The following is a 21,668-nucleotide window of genomic DNA, read 5'->3' on the forward strand; positions in this document are numbered from 1 at the left end:
ATACATAGTACCTTTAAGAATTCTACTATTGGGTTTTATCCCCAGTGGCAATATAGTGTCTTAAAGTTTGTATGAGTTTCATTCTGTATTTACAGTTTTTCTTCTCTCAGGTACTGCCCATGTGATGCTGCCTGAGGCTCCTTACTCTCCCCTGATCTCATGCCCAGGCCTTCTTGACTATACTTTCTCTGTGACAGTTTTACCCAGGTTCTTTCTTCAAACTTGAGGATTACCTGGATGAACTTTTCCCTTTATGGAAAATTTCAACAACTACTTACCTTTTAAAAGATAAGATGAAAAATAGGGATAAACAGTGCATACTAATGAATTTAATTGAAACTTTCTTCGACAATAATAATGCTTACTTTTATTTGCATTGTACTGTGCAAAGAACTGGATATGCATCATATAAATAATTAAATGCTACTATTAATATCTTCCTTTGAAATAAAAACCTGAATCACAGAAAACTTTAATTATTTTCCAAGGACAATTAGTCTATGAATAGCAAATTTGTGCTTATGTCCATGGTTGTATGATTCCAGTTCTGCTCTTAACTACCATGATATACAGTCTGCATTTGGAGGTTAAGAAATAAATTTAGGACTTTTTCAGTAATTCAAAAACATCATTCAAGAAATTAATTTAAAATTATTATATAATGAAGATTTTATAAATTATTATATAATGAAGATTTTAATGAGCCAATATTGATTTTTATATCATTTTAGTAAATATCTTTTATTAGATCATAATACAAGGTCATTGATCCTATTCCTCATTTTTCTTATAATGGAATAAATATTCTCTAATAGAAGAATAGTCAGAAGTATGTTCATATAATTATAATGAAGTAAGAATTTAGGTAAACTTGTAGATAACTAATTTCTTGTTATTTGAGAAATTGTTCTCCTCCAGGTTTATTAATTAGCTGACATGCCATAACAAGCCATTGTAAATCTGGTGGCTTTAAAACAACCCTCAGCTCAGACAGCTGGGTTCATTTGATATAAGTTCATTTTGGCTTCTTCAGGTTGACTGGGTTACTGACCTGATCTGGGGTGAGCTGGGAAGTTTGACCAGGGCTTCTGCATCACACATATTTCTCATGACTTTTTGAGGACCATATGGTAAGCCTAAGCATACCCATCTTCTGGCAAGATCAGAAACTCAAGAAAACAAATGGAAACACAACATTCCTTGAGGCCTTGGCTTGCAGTGGGCACACTGTAACTTTTGCCTCTATCTGTTGTATCAAATTGGTAGCTAAAGAGTGAGAAATATGATCTTCCCCTTGGTGGGAAGAACTGAAAAGATAAAGAACCTGAAGATAAGAAGGAGGGAAGAACTGGGGACATAGAGTAGCCTACCACCAAAACAACTGCATTTTTATTTGAAAATATATTCTTTTTTCTCCAATTAAAATTTCAACCTATACTCTAAATTATTTGATCATAGGATGCAATGCAACTCAATTTCCCAAGGGAAGGTGGGTTGATGCAGACTTTCTGGTCAGGTTATTTCTTCCTATGAAATGATATTGCTCAGATTCTTTAAGAGCCTCTCATGTGTCTCTCTAGGTTTAATTTTCAGCACTAAAACCTCTCAGGCAGTGACTCATTGGACTAGTCACCACTATATCCACCCACTCAGCCTCATGCCACAGCCGCTGAATCTGAAGCTGCTGTGTCACATTAGCATGAAAATTGTAGAATCTAGAATTCCTATTTAACTTGTGCCAAGAAACCAAACCTTAACCTTATAGTATAAGGGAAACATTTGAGAGTAATTGTCTGTAAGAAAAACAGCTTGTTTGCTGGGGAACCAGATCCTAAGGTAACTATTACTCACTCACAGTGAGTTAAGCAGAAATCGGAGGACGGACTCACAGACCAGGAGGATGACTGAAGATAGAAAGCCGGAAATGTCTGAAGCAGCTGAGGGGGTGAACAGATTTTGTCTAAAAAGATAAGACAGCTAAATAGAGAGTGAGAAGACATGAGCCAAATTTGCACACACAAATAATGGAAATAATCTCTAAGAATCCAATTTGGGAAGAAGCGAGGGAGATAAGAGTGCTCTGAGTGGCTAGTGATGAGAGAACATTGGGTTTGGCGATGCATGAGAAATAGACCACTGTTTCCAAGGTGCCATTGAAGAGCTCACCAGCTGGGATGGAATGTTCTTTTTTTAAGCCAGTTTACTAAGAAAGTTTAGGTTTTTGTAAAGGTCAGATATAAAAGAAGATTTTTTGTTTGCTTTGCTTTTCAGGATATTTTAACGCATAATCCATGGGACAAGCTGTAAAGTAACAAAAGGAAGTACTTCTCAACAAAAGGCCCTTCAGCAGGTAAGGGGGAGACAACGCTCATTTCTAATGGCAGGTGACTCTGCTTAGTGTTTGATATTAAGTGGAACCTAAATAATTTTAAGGAGATTATTAACATTTTTATATTATTATAGCCAAAGTCTTCAAAATAACAGCTTAATAGCAAGGTGAAAAATGTAGTCAACCATTCACCTTATTTTTTCAAATTCAAATTATAATTGTTTCCTGATTATATGGCTTGTCTTAGCATAAGTAATAAAATATAACAGTTACATGGTTTCATATTTTATTGATGCTATAATCTTAACAATTAAGACCTTAATACTTATTGAATTTCACATGAAAATTCAAAATTTTGTGGTAGAGGATTACTTTTTATAACACAATCCAAGTATTCTGTATCAACGTAAATACTAAAGATAATGATCAATTCTGAATGTTACTAAGATATACCCTGGCATTTGATGTTAAAAATATCACATTGTTGCCTCATTAATGTGTATAATTAGTATATTTTAATCCAAAGTAAAATTACATTTAAAAAATTTAAAGATAATTGTTCAAATTCTATTTGACCTAAATATCTCATCTGTCTCTGTCTCCCAAATTCCATGGCATCAATAAAATTCTCTGGGACATGTTATACATTGCCCAACAATAACATTAACATTGATGGCATAGATGGCATATATGATTCTGTAACAAATTTCTGAATGGATGAGATGAGAAGGGAAGAAAATATTAGTGGAAAGAGTTTCTACCAAGCACCACTTCATAATTCCCCTGTAAAAACAGCAAATTTGGAAAACCTATGAAAGACAGATATTTGCAATAATATGTATATTTGTGTGCATATGTGTGTAATAGGATATATACACATGTAAAATATAACTTGTACTTATGTACCTCCCATATGTATTTAAACCTATCATCTGTCTCTAACTATCCATCCATCTCTCTACCTTCCTACCTATCTACCAACTCTATTTATCTTTCACCTGTTTAGGTAGTATGGTTTATTGCTATTGTTACCATGGAGAAATTTGGGGAAACTGGGACGCTGTACTTCTGCCTAGGAGAATGATACATTAGCTTGCAGTTTATATAGTCTTTTTTGTGTGTGTCTCTTCTTTTATCAACTAAAGAAACTTCATGTCCTACAACTTTGTATCTATGAATCCATTTCTCTCCTATAAAATGAGGATGTATATGGAGATACGGATGTATATGGATGTATATCCAAATTCAAATAATAATTGTTTCCTGATTATATGCCTTGTCTTAGTATAAGTAATGAAATATATATAACCGTTACATGGTTTTGTGTATATGTATATGGGAAAATATGTATATATCTCTATTTATATTTTATGTGCCTAAATAAAATGATGTGTTATTTAATACTTGAAATAGAAGTATCTACAATGGAAAGGGAGAATTGAGAAAATAAGGCAAACTATGGTTGACACTTGGCTAAAAAATTCCACAGAGAAATAAGGTTTATTTTTTCTTTTTAATAATTTTTAATTATATTTAAGCCCTATATTCTCTATCTTATACAAAAATTATAGTTTATTTATGATTTCCATAAATATTCCATATTTTATTTAGGAGATCTCTTGAACCATGAATATCTGGTAAATTTTACACTTTGGAATATAAGGTATCGATCTGTTATACACACATTTCTGAGGTTTTGGAGTTATGGAACATGCAAACTACCACGTGGAGGAGAAGTTTGTGAAATGTACTTCACATGTATTATTCATCTAATCCTCATACATTCCTAAACACACCTCTTATCTGGCATGTTTAAACTCAAAATTGGCATCATCTTCCTTTGCCTAAAAATAAGTTACTACTTCCTCATCTTGCCATTCCAGTTTCCTAAAATTGGACTACAAACTCTTATCTAAGGTTATCTTCTACTTAAGTCCCTAAGATTCTATGCTTCAATCAAACTACCCTACTCATGATACCCACCCTTCCATGGACAGAATACATCCTCACCTTTGTTCTTTCAATTCCTTTCCCACCTGAGATGGCTTTTCAACTTGACCAAAGTTTAGGAATCCTTTAAATATCAAGTTCAGCCTTAACCAAGCAGCATTTCGAAGTCAATTCAGACTGTTGATCTTTCATCATCTGAAAAAGTAATATTCTATGTTAGGGTTTAAGGGAGAAATGTCCCTTAAAAATTCCTTTATTAATATCAAAATGCTGAGGGTTAATGTGGTTGGTCCCTGTGTAGATTCTTAGTTTAAATATACTGCTTGGGTGGTAACTATAGGAAGGTGGAGCATGACTGGATGGGGTCAGTCACTGGGGACATGCCCTAGAAGGGTGCATCTTCCCTATGGACTCTTCTTCTCTTTATCTCTGCTTCCTGACCCTATCATGATCTGCACTGCCTCACCTGGGGCCTAGAGCAACAGACTGGCTATCAATGAGATAAGGCCTCTGAAACTGTGAACCACAAATAGATGTTTCTTTCTCTAAGTTGTTCTTATCAGATATTTTGGTCACAGTGATGGAAAAGCTCACAAAAATACTATGTTACCAATTACTTATTATAAAATCACCAATTTACAGAGCAGTGATAGAACTTGTTATTTTCTGTTAGTGAAGATAGAATTAATTAACTAAAATAATGAGATATAAATGGGGCTAAGTTTGTAAATTACAATTTTCTAAAGGCAGTCTCTGAGTTCTATTCCCCAATTGTGAATAATAAAGATGATCATAACTAATAAAATGCTATCTTACTATTTGAGATAAAATCCAAACAATTCCTTTTTGTATACTCTGTATTTTGACCACTCCTCTTGCTGACTCTCTACGGAAACTCCCTGCCTCTTTATTGTTCCTTGAACATGACAGGAAATGTTCTACTACACATCAGCCTTGCTCACATCTCACCTCCCATCACACCTCACCATGTCCTTAGACAAGTCTTCCCTGACCAGCCTATAGGAAATATTTCTACATCATCCAGCCCACTCACTCCATATTGTCATCACAATGCCAATCACTACTTAGTATTGTATGTGAAGTTTATTTGGTCATTTGTTTAGTATCAGTCATCACTTAAAAAGAATGTCAAATCTGTGAATGAAGTGTCTTTTCTGTTGTTGCTGCTCACCATTTTATCTACAACAATTAGATTACTACCTGGCATATACTAGATGCTCAAGCTATACGTTTTGAGTGAATAAATTGACATTTTCATATGCTAGAAAAAAATTTATTGTCTTTTCTGGTCTACGTAATTAAGGTATTAAGTAGGATATTTCTTAAAAAGACTGCCTAATCTAAGTTTTGAAAGACAAGGCTCTTTTATCCCACCTCTGCAGCTTCTCAGTATTTCAGTTTATTCCATGAAATAATGATAAGTATTATTGTCTTCATTTTTGTCACCTGGGGTCATGAAATTGATGAACAAAGTACCTTAAACACCAGAGTCACTTTCAACAGCACAGTATTCACTTCTGGATTGAATAAAAATAATTTTTCTACTTGATTCCAAAGAAAGATGATAATGCACATTTGGTAAAAATCCCCTTAAAATAAGTCTTTATAGAATACAGGATATTAAAATACATTTTTTCTAAAAAATGTTTCTAGCATACTAAACTAGTAAAATGTTTGGATTTGAGTTGGTTTTTGTTTTTGCCTGGACTCCAAATACAGGTTTGTATATTTTATAAGTCCATTTCTTTATTCGTGATCTCTATTTTATTTCAATTATGATAAAATGGCATTACTGTTTTCAGTCAAAAGAGTAATAATATTCTCAATGTGATAAATTAACTGTACTCTAATTGTATCTGAAGTTTTAGGGCTGGTTTAATATTTGAAAGACATATTAACTTTAAAAATGAAAGCTATTTTAAAAAACTATAAATAAAAAAATATTTGAAAGAAAATCTATACTGAATTATATTTTATAAATATAAAATCTAGCCAGGAGTGGTGGCACATGCCTGTAATCCCAACAGCTTGGGAGGCTGAAGCAGGAGGACTGTGAGTTCAAAGCCAACCTCAACAAAAGTGAGGTACTAAATAACTCAGTGAGATCCTGTCTCTAAATAATATACAAAACAGGGCTGGGGAGGTGGCTCAGGGGCCGAGTGCCCCTGAGTTCAATCCCTCGTACCTAAACAATAGTTCTGACCTGCTGATGTGATTTTTAAGAGATGAATAAAATAGCTGCCTTGATTTTAAAGTGAATTTTATCCTTGTAACTCTCATTACAAAGATAAATTACATGCTTTTAATTGCAACTCGCCTACAGATGATAATGATTTATATCCATAAATGGTTTTGACATGCAGGTCACTTTCTATTGGGTTGACACAGAAAAGGGATTACATATCATGAAAAATTACTAGGTCCTGGTTAGAAGGTCACTGTTCTGGTGAGTAAAATCCACATATACAGTGAATTAATTTGTACACTGTTCTTACAGTCATGAATAAAAAATAGATATTTTGACTTTATAAACTACTTTTAAGAGTACTGTGGGTTATTATATATAAAGTAAGCTTAGATATTTTATGCTATATTTACAACTTCTGGGGGAGCATTAAATCTACCTTAGTTATTTTTTTTAACTTTTGTGCTTAGAATAGGGTATATGTAAAATTACTATTCATTTAATGAATGCATTGCTCAGAAAGCCCAATATTTTATAAACCTAAGATTTTGAGATCCTTTTAAGAAACAAAATTGTAGATTTGGCTAAGAAACTTTCGGACTCCCAAAGAATTAAATACAATTTCTTTAGCTTACTCTCTAAAATTTTTCATAGTTTGATTTCGGCCCTCATTTCCAACCTTCATGGCTCTCTACCTGCGTATGAATATTTCACTCATTATTCTAAATGTGCCTCATCCTCTCTCGCTCACATACCTTTCTGCACTGTACTTTTCCTATCCAGAATATTTCCTTTCCACACGTTCTGTGTATACCATAGACTCTTACTAAGCCCCAACTCATATCTATTCTTCTCTGAAATAAATAGAAGAACTAAATATAACTAGACTAGATCACCATGTCATCTGAGCATCTGTAGCCAATCTACATTTCAAATATCCAGAGAAGTTTTGGACAGTTATTATTATGCTATTATTTGACAGTTTTTTTTGAAGATTTGTTTCAATTATTCACATACTTTAGCTCTTTAAATACCTTTTAGGATTCTTAAAAACCTAGACACAAATTATATTGAACAGTGTATAAGGTTCACAGACACAGTGTAAGACTATTTCTTTTAAAAGCAATTTTATATAACCTGAAATGAACCAAGTAGCATTAATTGGCCTGCTTCTTTAGGATGGGAAATTAAAGATAGAGAATGAATTATGGAAACATATCCATAGTTGATGGTTACATACATAACATATAGATTCATTTGTTATTAGAAAGTTTCTTAATTCCACTTCATCCCAAATTTCTAAAGGAATATTGGCTATTACTTGATCTATCCTGTGAACCCACAGTCAAATGGAGAGAAATAGAAAAGATCAGGGTTAGAAGATTCATAATTGTATTTCACAGAGACATTATCAATACACTGGGCAATTTGCAAAATTCCAAGAACCTCAATTTGTTCAAAAACTAAATTTGAATTCTTAAGATTAAATGAGTTATATGTTAATTATTAGAACTTTGAATTGTTTAGAACAAATTCTCAAGTTTCTTGTCTACAGAATCAAGTGAGAGCACAATGAAAAACTGCGCATAACTAAGTTCCTAAATTTGAACTACTCTTTTCTTATGGTTGGTTTGGGAATAGCAATTCACTTACTAATATGACCATTACATTAAAGTGCTGCAGAAAATGACAGGTAGATTTTAGTGCTGAGCTAGGCCTTTTCTCAGCTGTTGTTCATAGATGAACTGAATGAATCTCCTGTGGGAGACTTAGGTAATGCTGCCTTAGAATGCACCTATTGAGGCCAAAAGAATATGTGGTCCATGTTTTTTGCTTTATTGGGTTTAAACCATGGTCATAATCTACAGAGTCAAGGTTGAGTGGATAACTAGACAGCAAGGATTCATTTTCTGCTGTGGCAGTTTTCTTAGAACCATAACTGATCATAACAGAGTACAAAAATGGGAGAATTATTGTATTTGTAAAAGATTATTGATCATGCCATTATTACTTACCATTTTAGATTATACTCTTGAACTGTTTATCACCCATAAAATTATTTTTTTTTTTAGTTTTTTAAAATTCCTTCCCTGGATTTTCAGCTTTATAATAAAGTGATATATTTCTATATTAGTTGAAAGAATATTCCATAGGCCTACTTCACATCTGGGTGGCTATTGGGTTCACAGTAGGTTTTTATAGATGAAACTCTACAACATACTTCTTTGGCTCACTCATCAAATTAGATCACAGGGTACATTGAAGTCAAAAATTGAGGGAGAACAATCTCCTTTATAACATATAAGGGAAAAAATCTCTGAGGTTTTGCTTATTTTAAAAGAATGAGCTATCTGTCTATGATACTTCAAAGGAAGGATCTCCAACACCACGAGTAAGCTATTAATTGTTTTTGTTTGTTTGTTTTGTTTTTGTGGTACTGGGGATTGAACCCATGGCTTTGTGCATGCAAGGCAAGCACCCTACCAACTGAGCTATATCTGGTTGTGAAGGATAATATCTAAATCATTTACTTGAACAGAGGTGTCTCTAATTCTTTTAGTTAGAATTTTTATAATTATGTTTATTTACTCAAATTTAAATGACAATGTTAATATTATCATTTTATCCAACTTAAAATATTTTAAATATGAGCCAAATTAATGTTACTGCTTATAGATGTGTTATTTATTCATTCTCTTAAAAAATTATAAAACTTTTAGAGAAATATTTTATAATGTCTGCATAGATCTCAATGATAGAATACTGTTTGAATTTGGTTGTAATTGAAATATGCTGAATATATATTTATTTAAGAATAAAGTCAAATTGCTTCTGAAGTTATTGTAGAAAAATAAGGTGAACCTATTTTAAAATGTAATACAATGAATTATGTATTACTCAGTTATGTATTACTATGACAAAATATCTGAGAAAGACTAACATTCTAAAGAAAAGAGATTAGGTTAAGTGGCCCAGATTTTTGGAGATTCAAGGGCATAGTTCTAGTTGGGTCCTGTTGGCTAAATCACATAATGGCAGATAGTGATGTGGGGAGAAGCTGGGAGAGAAAGAAATCATATCCCAAGATAGGAAACAGAAAAACTCAAGGGTTAAGTTCAGGGTTTTTTAAAAAAAAATAATTAATTTATTTTAATTAGGTATATATGACAGCAGAATGCATTTTAATTCTTTGTACACAATTGCAGCACAAATTTTCATTTCTCTGCTTGTACACATTGTAGCATCGTGCCATATGTGCAGTCATAAATGTACCTAGGGTAATGGGGTAATGATGTCCATCTCATTCCACCACCTTTCCTGCTCCCATGCCCCCTCCCTCCCCTTTGCCCAATCAAATCTTCTACATTTTTCCCATGCCCCCCTCTTAATGAATTAGCATCCATGTATCAGAAAGAACATTCAGCCTTTAGTTTTTGAGGATTGGCTTACTTCACTTAGCACAATATTCTCCAACTGCATCCATTTACCTGTGAATGCCATAATTTTATTCTCTTTTAATGCTCAGAAATATTCCATTGTGACACACAATGGAATATTAATATATACATACATACATACACACACATTTATAAATATATATAATATGTGTGTGTGTGTGTGTGTGTGTGTGTGTGTGTATATATATATATATATATATATATATATATATATATAACCACAGTTTCTTTATCCATTTATCTATTGAAGGGCATCTAGGTTGCTTCCACAGTTTAGCTATTGTGAATTGAGCTGCTATAAATATTGATGTGGCTGTGTTACTATAGTATGCTGATTTTAAGTCCTTTGGGTATAGACTAACGAGTGGAGTAGCTGGTTCAAATGGTGGTTTCATTCCAAGTTTTCTAAGGAATCTCCATCTGCTTTCCAGATTGGTTGCACCAATTTGCAGTCCCACCAGCAACGTATGTGTGTGCCTTTCCCCCCACATTCTGGCCAACATCTATTGCTGTCTGTATTTTTAATATCTGCCACTCTGACTGGAGTGAGATGAAATCTTAAAGTAGCAAGAAATAAAATCAAGAGTTAAATGGAATAGGCTCAAACTAAAATGCTTCTTCTCACTAAAGAAATAATCAATGAGGTGAAGAGAGAGCCTACATTGTGGGAGCAAATTTTTGCCACAAGCATGTCAGATAGAGAACTATCTCCAGGATATATAAAGAACTCAAAATACTTAACACCAAAAAAATAAATAAATAAAACAAAAAAAAAAAACAATCTAATCAACAAATGAGATAAGGAGCTGAACAAACATTTCTCAGAAGTAGATATACATTTGATCAACAAATATATGAAAAAATGTTCAACATCTCTAGTAGAGAAAGGCAAATCAAAACTACTCTAAGGTTCAGGCTTATATAATAATTTGCTCTCATTAAAATTCAACATGGAAGACTACTATTCCCTTCCCATGATAGCACACCCAGTAATACAAAGCCCACCACTTGAAGGTTCTCACCTTTTCAATACCACTACACTGAGCACCAAGCCTCCACACATGGACCTTTGGGGCACAAACCACATCAAAGTCACAGAAGGTAATATGGAACAACTAGAAGTTACCATATAAAAGTGTGCATGGGCTGGGACTGTAGCTCAGTTGTAAAGTGCTTGCCTTACATGTGTAGGGCACTGGGTTCCATCATCAGCACTACATAAAAATAAATTAATAAACAAAGATATTTTAAAAACCCAATAAGCATATCCATGGAATGAATAAAAGATATACTAAAATTCAGTTTGGGAAAGAAAAACCTTTACAAATGTGAGGGATTGACTTAGGAATAACTTCTGGAGGCTAAAACAGGTTTGAATCATGAATTTAAGCTCTGTGACATTGAGAAAATTACTTAAATTCTTTCCGTATCTATTTCAAGTATAAAGTGGAGCGTGATGATAATAAATGCAGAAAGCACAAACCAAATGCCATCATACCTAGACTATTCTGAACCATAGGGAAGCAAAAGAGTACTTTTCTGATTCCAAGCTCTTGATATATGTGGGGTTTCCTTCCTAACATGAGACTTTCTTATGTATTTGTACTTGGCATGATGTCATGTTTTCCTGTGGAGCAAATTCCACCCAAACACCTCTCAATTCTCCATGCAGAGTTGAATTGCCTATATCAATTTGTTGCTACTTATAATTATTATGATTTGTCATGTGCCTTTTATTCCCTTTATAGTGCTGTAGCCACAAGATAATTGTAGGAGAGGGTTTGCTTTGCTGGGCAGCTGGGAGTAGAGCTTTGATCAAGATTTGTAACTCTATTTGGTCAAATGAATTCTGTGTTTTTTACTGCCCTCATTCTTGTGGTTAAAAGAATGCAAACAACTCTACAGTTCTACTTTTCCCCCCTTATCCTTGTTCTTTTTTCTTCACTCCTCAGTCTCTCTGTGTCCTCAGGGCTTGCCTGACCTGTAGACTTTAGTCTCAATTTACTAACTTCTTTTGGTTCTAAAAGTCACTCTTGATTCTTTTTGTTCCCATTTTCTGTTTTCTTTTCATTTTTTCCTCTTTCCTTTTCTTTTCCTTTCTTCTTCTTCTTTTTTTTTTTTTTTTTGTACTGGAATTGAACCCAGAGGCATTGCACCACTGAGCTATCTTCCCAGCCCTTTTTTATTTTTTAAAATTCTTAACATGACTTTTGCTAAGTTACCCAGGTTAGCCTCACACTTGCAATCCCCCTGCCTCAGCCTCCCCTGAGTCAATGGGGCCATAGGCATATGGCCATCCCTTTTTTATATACTGAATTTGCCTCTGACCTATAGTTATTACTCAAAAATAGTAATATTAACAGCATAGTAATAGAAATAAATATTTTGGTTATTTGGAAAGAGTATAAATTATTTGAGTTTTTATGTCACATAACAAAATATATTAGGGTAATAAAGTACTTATTTTCTTAATCTATACAATAATATTTGTGCCTTAAATAATTAATTATAAAAATTGAAATGATTAAAACATTAGAAAAATAAATATAGCTCTAATCCAAAAGGGCCATGGAATTCAAAGCTTGAATGACCAGTTATTGTGAAAAACAATAAAACAAGTATCAAATAATACAAAACTTTAAGTTTTTATTTGAAACAGGTATTTATATGTTTATGTCTCTATAGTTTTTTTAAACCAATGTCTTCCTACAAAATAAGAGAGGGTGTTTTCAGGCAATATGATAAAGGATTATATTAACATATAAGACATTTGTTTTAGGATGTCCTTTAATTCTTAAAAATTCTTCACAGTCAAATCCTAAAAGGTTTTGTATGAATCTATCAGTCTTTCTTTAATAGAAATTAAACCAAATATTTAAAAATGTTTTTATTTTATTTGTTAACATTAATGCATATTAAAATGAAAATATTCTTTCAAGCCAGACACCGGGGGTTTAGGCCTGTAATTCCAGCAACTTGAGAGGCTGAGGGAGAAGAATCACAGCTGAAGGCCATCCTCAGCAACTTAACAAGATCCTGACCCAAAATAAAATTTAAAAGGGGCGGGGTTGTAACTCAGTGGTAAAGTGATGCTGGGTTCACTCTCCAGTACTGGAAAAAAGAAGACAGAAGAGAATTCATTTTTAAAGCAAAACCAGCAAGTAAGGAAATAACGTTGGTTTCTATTTTGGTGCAAGTCCTTAATATCTTGCTCAGAGGATACCTCTTCAGACCTGGCTCTGTATTAAAGGTGTGGTGACAGCACCCATCTGCATCCTCAGGGAAAGCTGCTCTGTACACATACCAGAGAATGAGAGTGAAAGATGCAGACTGTTTCCTAATATTGATTTGAAGTAGTTTTGACCTTGTACAGCCCTAGAAAAGTTTTTGAGGAAGATTTGGCCTCCCGAGATCGGATCATATTCTGAGAAACATTATACTAAACCACTCAGGGCCTTACCATAGCTGGGATTGATACCAATGTCATAAAAACAGTATTGCTGTGGTATATGTAAGCAGAAATGAAATTGGTGTGGAAATGACAGTCACAATTTTCTCTAAACTATAAAGCTTATTGCTAAGCATCCATTTATTTTAGGTTAATCACATATGATTAAATGGAAGCATATTTATGTTGTAAATTTGAATACAAAAATTATAAAATTACATGGTTCATGTAGTCAATTAAAATATTTATGATATACTTTTAAATGACTGGGAATTGATCTAAATAAAGCTGCTAAGGTTTTTGTTTGATTATTTGTTTTTTTAAGGACTGGAAGAAAATGTACCAAAAATTTATCAATGATTACCTCAGGATGTGAATGTATAGTTCCAAATGTATAATAGTGAAAACAATGACTATCCAGTCTGGCCTATTATGGAATTTCAGGCCACTAAACTATTTTCCTCCAGGATTCAGATTTCTCTCACTTAATGAATCAATTCTTTGTTGGTTAGAATTAGGTCCAGAAAAGCTGTTTCCCAAATAATTCATTTCCTTTATCTTTGATGAATGGAATTTTCAATAACATGTGTCAGAAATTTGTCAGATGATGTGACTTTGCCGAAGGAGATTTTCAGCAGATGTCCATAGACTGACTCTCCCATTGCTACTTTGTTTGGCTTCTGAGGCAGCTTGGTGATCTGTGTCAGAACACATCATCTATTTCCTTCCTCCAACTTCTTGCTCAGTGGAACAGTCCCACACTGCAGTTTACTTTGTAACAGTCTCATATTCTTCTCATTCATTAGAACTGTAACCTGTTTCCATAGCTGAATTAATGAATGAATAATTACCACTCCATCAGGCACAGTGCAAGGCTCTAGACAGAGCCCAATCATTGCCCTCAAGTAACTCTGAGTCCAATTCACGTACTACAGCTTCTATATGCTGGTTGTTTGAACTACAGTTGCATCTTTAATGTGTTATACTGTTAGGCATTCCTAACATCAAAAAATAAATAAGTCAAAGTTAGTTGATGGCAATATAAAATTACCAGTGAAAATGCTCACTCTCTTTTAAGTATGTAAATATCAATAGTTAACAATTCTATTGTCAATATACAATAGGATTTAATGTGCAGAACCAGGTGAAACTGCAAAGGTGTAAAGTTTTACAAAAAGCCATAACTAAGGGCTGGGGTTGTGGCTTGGCTGAAGAGTGATCGCCTAGCACTTTCGAGGCCCTGGGTTCAATTCTCAGCACCACATAAAAATAAATAAATAAAATAAAGATATTTTTAAAAAGACATTTTTTAAAAGCCATAACTAAAATCTAAAATTAGAAAATACAATAAGGATGATCATGTAGGGACATGTTTGTCCTTGGTGATCATCATCCAAATTATTATGTGGCATTCTCATATAGTGTGCTGGATCTCACTAATGATGTTAGAACAAGTTCTCAAATATATCTAACAATTTTGTTATTATCAAAGCCTGAAATAATGATATTAAATTAACATTGGCTGAACATTTATTATGTGTTTGTAATTGAGAATTTTTCTTTCAGTTCTTTCACTACCACTGTGAGGAAAGTACTGTTATTGTCACTATATGACAGCTAAGTTTTAGAGAGATGAAATAATAAAAATCATTCCATTATTTAATCATGATAAGAGTTTTTAACCTCAAGAGATTGTTTGTAAATATTTCATTCTTCTCCACTAAGTATATCATACAAAATTGTATGAACAACATTAAAGCTTTCTTAGTATAATTATAAAACAAAAAAAGATTTTTGGGGTGTAGTTTATTAGAAAAATACTTGTCTAACATTCACAAGGCTCCGGGTTTAACCTTAACACTGAAAGGGAAAAAAAAAACTGCAAAAATAAGTAAAAGTTGAGCTATTTTCAGTAAATCAAAGAACTATCATAGAAGTGGGAGAAAACAGAATCTAGTGCCAAAATCCTTTGCAAATAAAGTGATATGATGAAGAACAGAACCTCCTCTTGCACGGCCTTCAGTTAACCTCCCAGACCTATACCCATGGATACTTTGACTCTTGACAGCATTATTTGTGTTCATATGAATTGCCAGTAGGACGTTTTCTTGGGGTCTTCCTTGCTGATCAGTGTATTTCTCCAGAAGGCTTAACTTCCTCATCTATGTCTTGAGATTCATTGTTATGAGACATTTGTAGTAGAAAAGCTCTGCCTTGGTTCTTATTTTACATTACTCCTTCTCCTTACTGTTGCCTATTTATTCATTTTCTTTGAATACAATGTTGCTTCTTATTAAAAGACCTGACTCCAATGTTCAGTAAATATATTTACATTGATCTGCATAAGTGCATAGCACCATAATTGTAGTTTTTATATTGTTTATTTTCTTTGTTCCTTTTTAGGAATAGTATAATCTCTGTTTCTATGTTGTATTATTTCTCTCATTCAATATAAATCTTCCAAGTCTTACACATTTCTCAAGTCCATTAGCCCTTCTCTTTAGAAACAAACAATCTAAGCACTTCATAAGAACATGCTCCAAGTTTATTTATCTCTCTGTTGGATCAGAATCTCCAATAGTACTTAGTCATTCTGGATTCTCTTCGTGACTACTTTGTAAACTGTAGGAATACCTTAGTTTTTCCTAAGAGATAATCATTCCAAGCTTATAACCATTACTCTTTATACTTTTCCTTGCTTTTTTGCTAGTTCCTAATATCTTTCAGGACCCAATTAACACTATTTAATAATAGCATTTTAAAGTCAATTAATTGTAAACTATCCCAAAATCATAGTGTAAGATCTCAAAGAATTATTCAAAATTAATTAAATTCATCTGCTAGGGAAACAACGAATTCTTGATTCAGGCAAATCTAGTAAGTTTTCTGAAGGAGACTGGAGGTCTTAGATTTTCTTCCTCTCTATAACTTGACCACCATGCCAAGAAAATAAATTATGTTGATTTTCTCTTTGTAAATACTCCTTGTTCTCTGTGATAATTAGAAGAATTGCTTCTAAATTAACTTTGTAAATTTATACTAACAAATATAAATTCCTCATATTTGTTGCAGAAAAGTTTTATGTTTTTTATTCATGTGTCTATTCTACCATCTTTATATCTTGTTAAATAGTGCATAAACTGAAATAGTATTTTTGTAAGTAATCTGTTTTGCCCTTCCGGACACTTGTGTATATAGTGATACCTCTTGTCCTTTCTTTTCCTTTTGTCCTTCTTTCCTTATAAACTTTTGTTGAATGCCCGTTTGTCTACCTCATGTCTCAAAAATTGATTGTTGGTTACATTCAATGTGAGAAAGATTATAAAGACTACCAAGTTCCAGTTTTGTTTTGAAAAATTTAGTTTCATTCCATTACCGTTGAGAGATAGATAACCTGTTTAACCTCATTCCTACCTTGTTTTCCTACTGACTTCAAGCAATTTTATAGCAAGTGTCAAATATGTCTGTGTAGGTTAATAAAATCAGTTAAAAACTTTTCCCACGATAGAAATTTTAATAAAAAAATGAAGTCATAAAATGAAGTCATAAAATATTTTAAATTGTTCAAATTAAAAGGGAAAATACATAAAATCAAATATTAAACTGAATTTTAATTCTCCAAACACTTGATACAATTATATTTTTTAAAATTCACATTGTTCCACTTTTTATAATAGAATTTTTGAACTTGTTTTTTTTAAAATTAATGTGCATTAAGTTAATTTGAAGCTTAGTTAACTTAAGAAGCCTGTGTACATTATCAGCAAGCTATACAATAAGTTACATATTCTAGACATATCCTAACATCCTGCAAGTCATCTGGGTAAAGAAGAAATATATTAATACTTCTGCAATTATAAACTCTTTCAATGTAACACCTTCCAAATCTAGCAAAATAAGGATTCTGCACTTGTTAATGTGTTTAGGAATTAATTTGTCAACATAAAATAGAAGAAAGGTGTCATATAATTTTCCATGTGTGTTTCTCAAATACAATTACTAAAAATTGAGTCTTATAGCAGCTTTATGTAGTTATTAAAAGTTGCCCAGCAATGTTTCATTAGTTTGTTTTATAACCCATAGAACATCATCCAAACTAAAATTTCAGAGCTTGTCATATTTATAAAGCTTAAATATAATTGTTTAGGCTTGACAGAACTAAATATTAATCCTTTAATAATCATTATTTGTAATAAAATAATTATATTCTTTATTTTTATTTAAATTGAGGACAATTCAAAATTAAACAAAGCAGTTAAAACTGAATCACTCAATTGAAATCCATTTATAAACACACTTTCTGGTAGGTAAAAAGCTTACTTATCATGAAAAAAATCATTAACTTTTCAAACTGCACATTTTTCTCATTAAAATGTATGTTGTTCTTGATTTCATAATGATTTGGTCTTACTTATGGAATTTAATTTACATTCATTTAATAGACTTCTACTAAATCACTGGTGATAACAAATACATTTTTAGAAACAATTATTTTTAAAGTTACATTAAAGCTTAACTTGTATGGTTCTGGCCATTTTCTTATAATATAGTCTAGTTAAAAAGTAGAGTGCTGTGTATTCTCTTGAAATTAAATGAACAAAGTTTGCCTGTGGATTTGATATTTAGATATATTTTCAAAGAAGTAAAGTTAATTAGCATTTATATCCAATAAATAAATATCTGTTATAAATTATCTTGTAAGAAGAGAAAGCTAAAGTCAATTATTGTATTTACTACATCAGTACGAGTAAACCCCTATCCACTAAACAAATTCTAGATTTTAAAACTAAATCACTAAAATAATTTTCTAAAGAAAGTAAATAATACTTTCAATATTCAAATACATACAGCATTTATTTTGCACAGTGAGTTAACAAGGTCTGTAGGAAACAACGTATGAATTACAAATGTTGCAAAGATGAGTCTAACATTGTGATTTCTTTCTTTTTTTTTTTTTTTTAAAGAGAGAGCCAGAGAGAGAGAGAGGAGAGAGAGAATTTTTTTTTTTATTTATCTTTTTTTTTTTTTTTTTAGTCTTTTTGGCGAACACAACATCTTTGTTTGTATGTGGTGCTGAGGATCAAACCCGGGCCGCACGCATGCCAGGCGAGCGTGCTACCACTTGAGCCACATCCCCAGCCCACATTGTGATTTCTTATTAAAGCATTTTCAGGAGACTTTTTCCATGATATTTTCAGTCTAGAAGATTTCCATTTACAGCAATTTGCAAGACTTGTGCACATCATATCAACCAGGTTTCCCATTCACTTTTTATTGGCCAGGGGATATGCATTAACAAATCACATTCTCAAGCATTTATAAATTGGTCTTTTATTCTCAGTCTTTTGTTTAAACATTTTAACTTGGGCACCTATATTTTCAGTTCTCTTCAAATTTCTCCTTAATTTTGATTGTCTAAATTCAGCAGAAAGAAATTTTTTCCAAGTGGAAAAATATGATATGGACCCTTGATCAGACAAAGATAAATGATATTGAGAAATTACTGGTAATAGTAATATAAAAGTCAGTTGGTTGCCGCAGTCTGGCTGGGCACAAAATCACGAGCCACTCACAGCCTTGTAGATTCAAACAGCAATTCTTTATTCCCGAACTCTCACCGGCACTCTACACACATGTTCTGGGGAAATCTACACCTCCACTGGGCTCTGTATCCCAAAAATCTCTCTGAATCCCGCCAGAACTCAACGGGAACTCCAGGAGCTGGCACACCTGAGGCAGCAGGATATGCCCTATTCCCAGCAGGGTACACCTTAAACCTGGAACCGCCCTAAACCCTGATCCTCCCTAAACCGGGATCTGCCCTGGTCCTTGAGCAAGGTCACCTTTCAAGCAATGTCACTGCAAATGACCTGGGTCATGCCATGCGTCATTCCTACTTGGCAATGGCTCTCAGCAGTTCGTGAATTAAGACTTTTAAAAACATATTTATATACGTTATCCAAATATTATGGAATCAACCCCTTGTTTCTCCTATCAGTGTGAGCTACATGAATTAAGCCTTAAACAATGCACTATTCCTTCTGTGTGCAGTTGGTATATTAATAAGTTAACAGTTTTGTGTTTGTTTCCTATATGGGTAATGAATTTTTCTTGTTAAAAATGTACAAATTAAAGACTCTTTGTGTGTCTCTTATATATTAGTGATAATGGAATACAAAATTATGGTGATAGTAAACAATGTAGCCATAGCAAAATATTTCTCACTAAGAGCACAGGAAAAAGAAGAGGACACATGTGTTTTGGCTGGAAGAAAGGTATATCTACATTTGAATATAAGCTGCATTTCCAGGCTATTGAATTAATGAAATCATAGATCCTACAACATAGCTGAGAAATTGAGCAGAGGACAGCACTTCAAAAGCAGTTTTGTCTTTATAATAATAAAGTTGTGAAACACTGAAGGCTTGGTTTTCAGTTGAAGCAGTTGCTCCTCTCATGTTATGGACATCCTGATTTAGAGAATTCCATTCTGTGTACTTAATTTCCCTGAGAATCTTAACTGGAAATGGTCTGTGTTGTTCTTGTCTAGCCACGAAGGTCTGGTATGCAGATGTTGCATGGTATTCCATTCTACAGAAGTTACAATGGGAGAAAAACTTATTTCGTGACTTGGTTGGGAGAGTAAAATTTGTTATCTTAAAAAGAATAATAAGACCATATTTTCATATCATTTTTGGAGGAATGACCTGCATTTGGTGATTCTGGGAAATTTGTTTTGTTTGAATTTCCCAGCTATATATTTTTTGAAGGGTATGTACAACACATACAAACACAGAATCACTTGTGAAAAAGCCAGAATCAAATTCTTCTTTCCTAAACCATCATAAAAAATATGATATAATGAACAGAATAATTTTTCTCCCTTCCTTTTTTCTTTAACAATGTTCTCTAAAGCAGGACATTCATTTACTATTGTCTAGTTATACAAATGTTTGCTTTAGAAAAACCTCTTCAAAGAAATTATCCAAAATGTGGTCAATTAAAGGGAAAAGAAATGTAGAAAAGAAATTGAAAGGGAAATGAAAATAAATCGTGTAACAGAAGAGTCCAGATATATACCTTCTCACCATTAATCATAAATTATATTTTGTTTCTCTTTTATAAAAATATAAATGAGGTATGGTTTGTTAACAAGAATTATTTTGAATTCATTTTACTAGTTAAAGAACTAGCATTAGGTGAACACAAGTTGTTTAAGTTTGGTTAGTGTAAATCAATTAGAGAATAAGCAATGACTACGTACTGAGGGAAACACATTACCAGTGTTCTTTGGTATATCTATGTATATCTAAGGAATCTATGGATTTGTTAGCATATCATTATAAATTTTGCTTTAATTTTTAAATGTTTACAATATGATTTTGATAACATTTTACTCTTTGCCAGAACATGGTGACATTTTTATTTTTATATTTTTTCAGTGCATTAAATTTATGGTAGATGACTTGAGAGTGAGCATTAGTGTGGAGATAGCATATGTTCTCAATAGGTAACTGACACATAAAAGAAGAAAAATGTGATTTAATGATGCAATTTAAGTTTTGTAATTTAACATATGGTTTGAGAATAAGATAAAATCAGCAATCAATGTGGACCTAAAAGCTCATGGACAAAACTACTGCTTAAGTTTGACTCCATGTTTTATGACATTTTGATGTTGTGATTATCAAGGCTTTCTTATCCTCTCCCAAAAATATACTATGGAAAAAATCAACATTTCTGAATTTGATTTCAGACAGTGAATGCCATAACATGTCAGCTTCTATTCTAATATGACAAGTAAAATGAAACACTTTTTTCCTGATACCCTATTAGTTTATTCATCTGTGTTGAACTATGCTTCACCTATATGAATCTTTATATCCACTATATATGTTTTGTAGGATTAGAAAAACACATTAGGCATCTGGAAGATATACATAGGAATAATTTATCTCATAGAGCAGAGTTTTTGTGCTCAAGCTTGTTGTTTCAGAATCACATTTCTTTTAAAAAATTTTTCAGTATATTCTAAGGATTGGTATAGCCCATGATCCAAAACACCTCTAATATATTAAAAGAGACAGAAGGATATGTGTGTGTGTGTGTGTGTGTGTGTACTTGCAAATATTTTACATATATATAGTACACTGTTACTGTGCATTAATTTGATATCTGTCCCTGTCAATCCAAAATTCTTACCCATTGCTTTTCATCAATGATATATGAGTCTTCTTTTATTTGGTATATATTTTTGAGGACATAATGAAAATCAAT

The 21,668-nt window shown here is 32.6% G+C and overlaps 1 protein-coding gene across 1 annotated transcript in view; it reads left to right on the forward strand.

Annotated features, from left to right (window-relative positions):
* SEMA3A (semaphorin 3A) overlaps nt 1–21,668 on the forward strand; it is a 455,178-nt gene that overhangs the window by 85,318 nt on the left and 348,192 nt on the right. Inside the window, exon 2 of the mRNA XM_081286513.1 lies at nt 2,272–2,350. The gene's annotated coding sequence lies outside the window, so the exon portion shown is untranslated. The remainder of the gene's footprint in view (nt 1–2,271; nt 2,351–21,668) is intronic.

The sequence above is a fragment of the Spermophilus citellus genome, assembly GCF_964194105.1.
Source record: "Spermophilus citellus genome assembly, chromosome: 3".
NCBI lineage: Eukaryota > Metazoa > Chordata > Mammalia > Rodentia > Sciuridae > Spermophilus > Spermophilus citellus.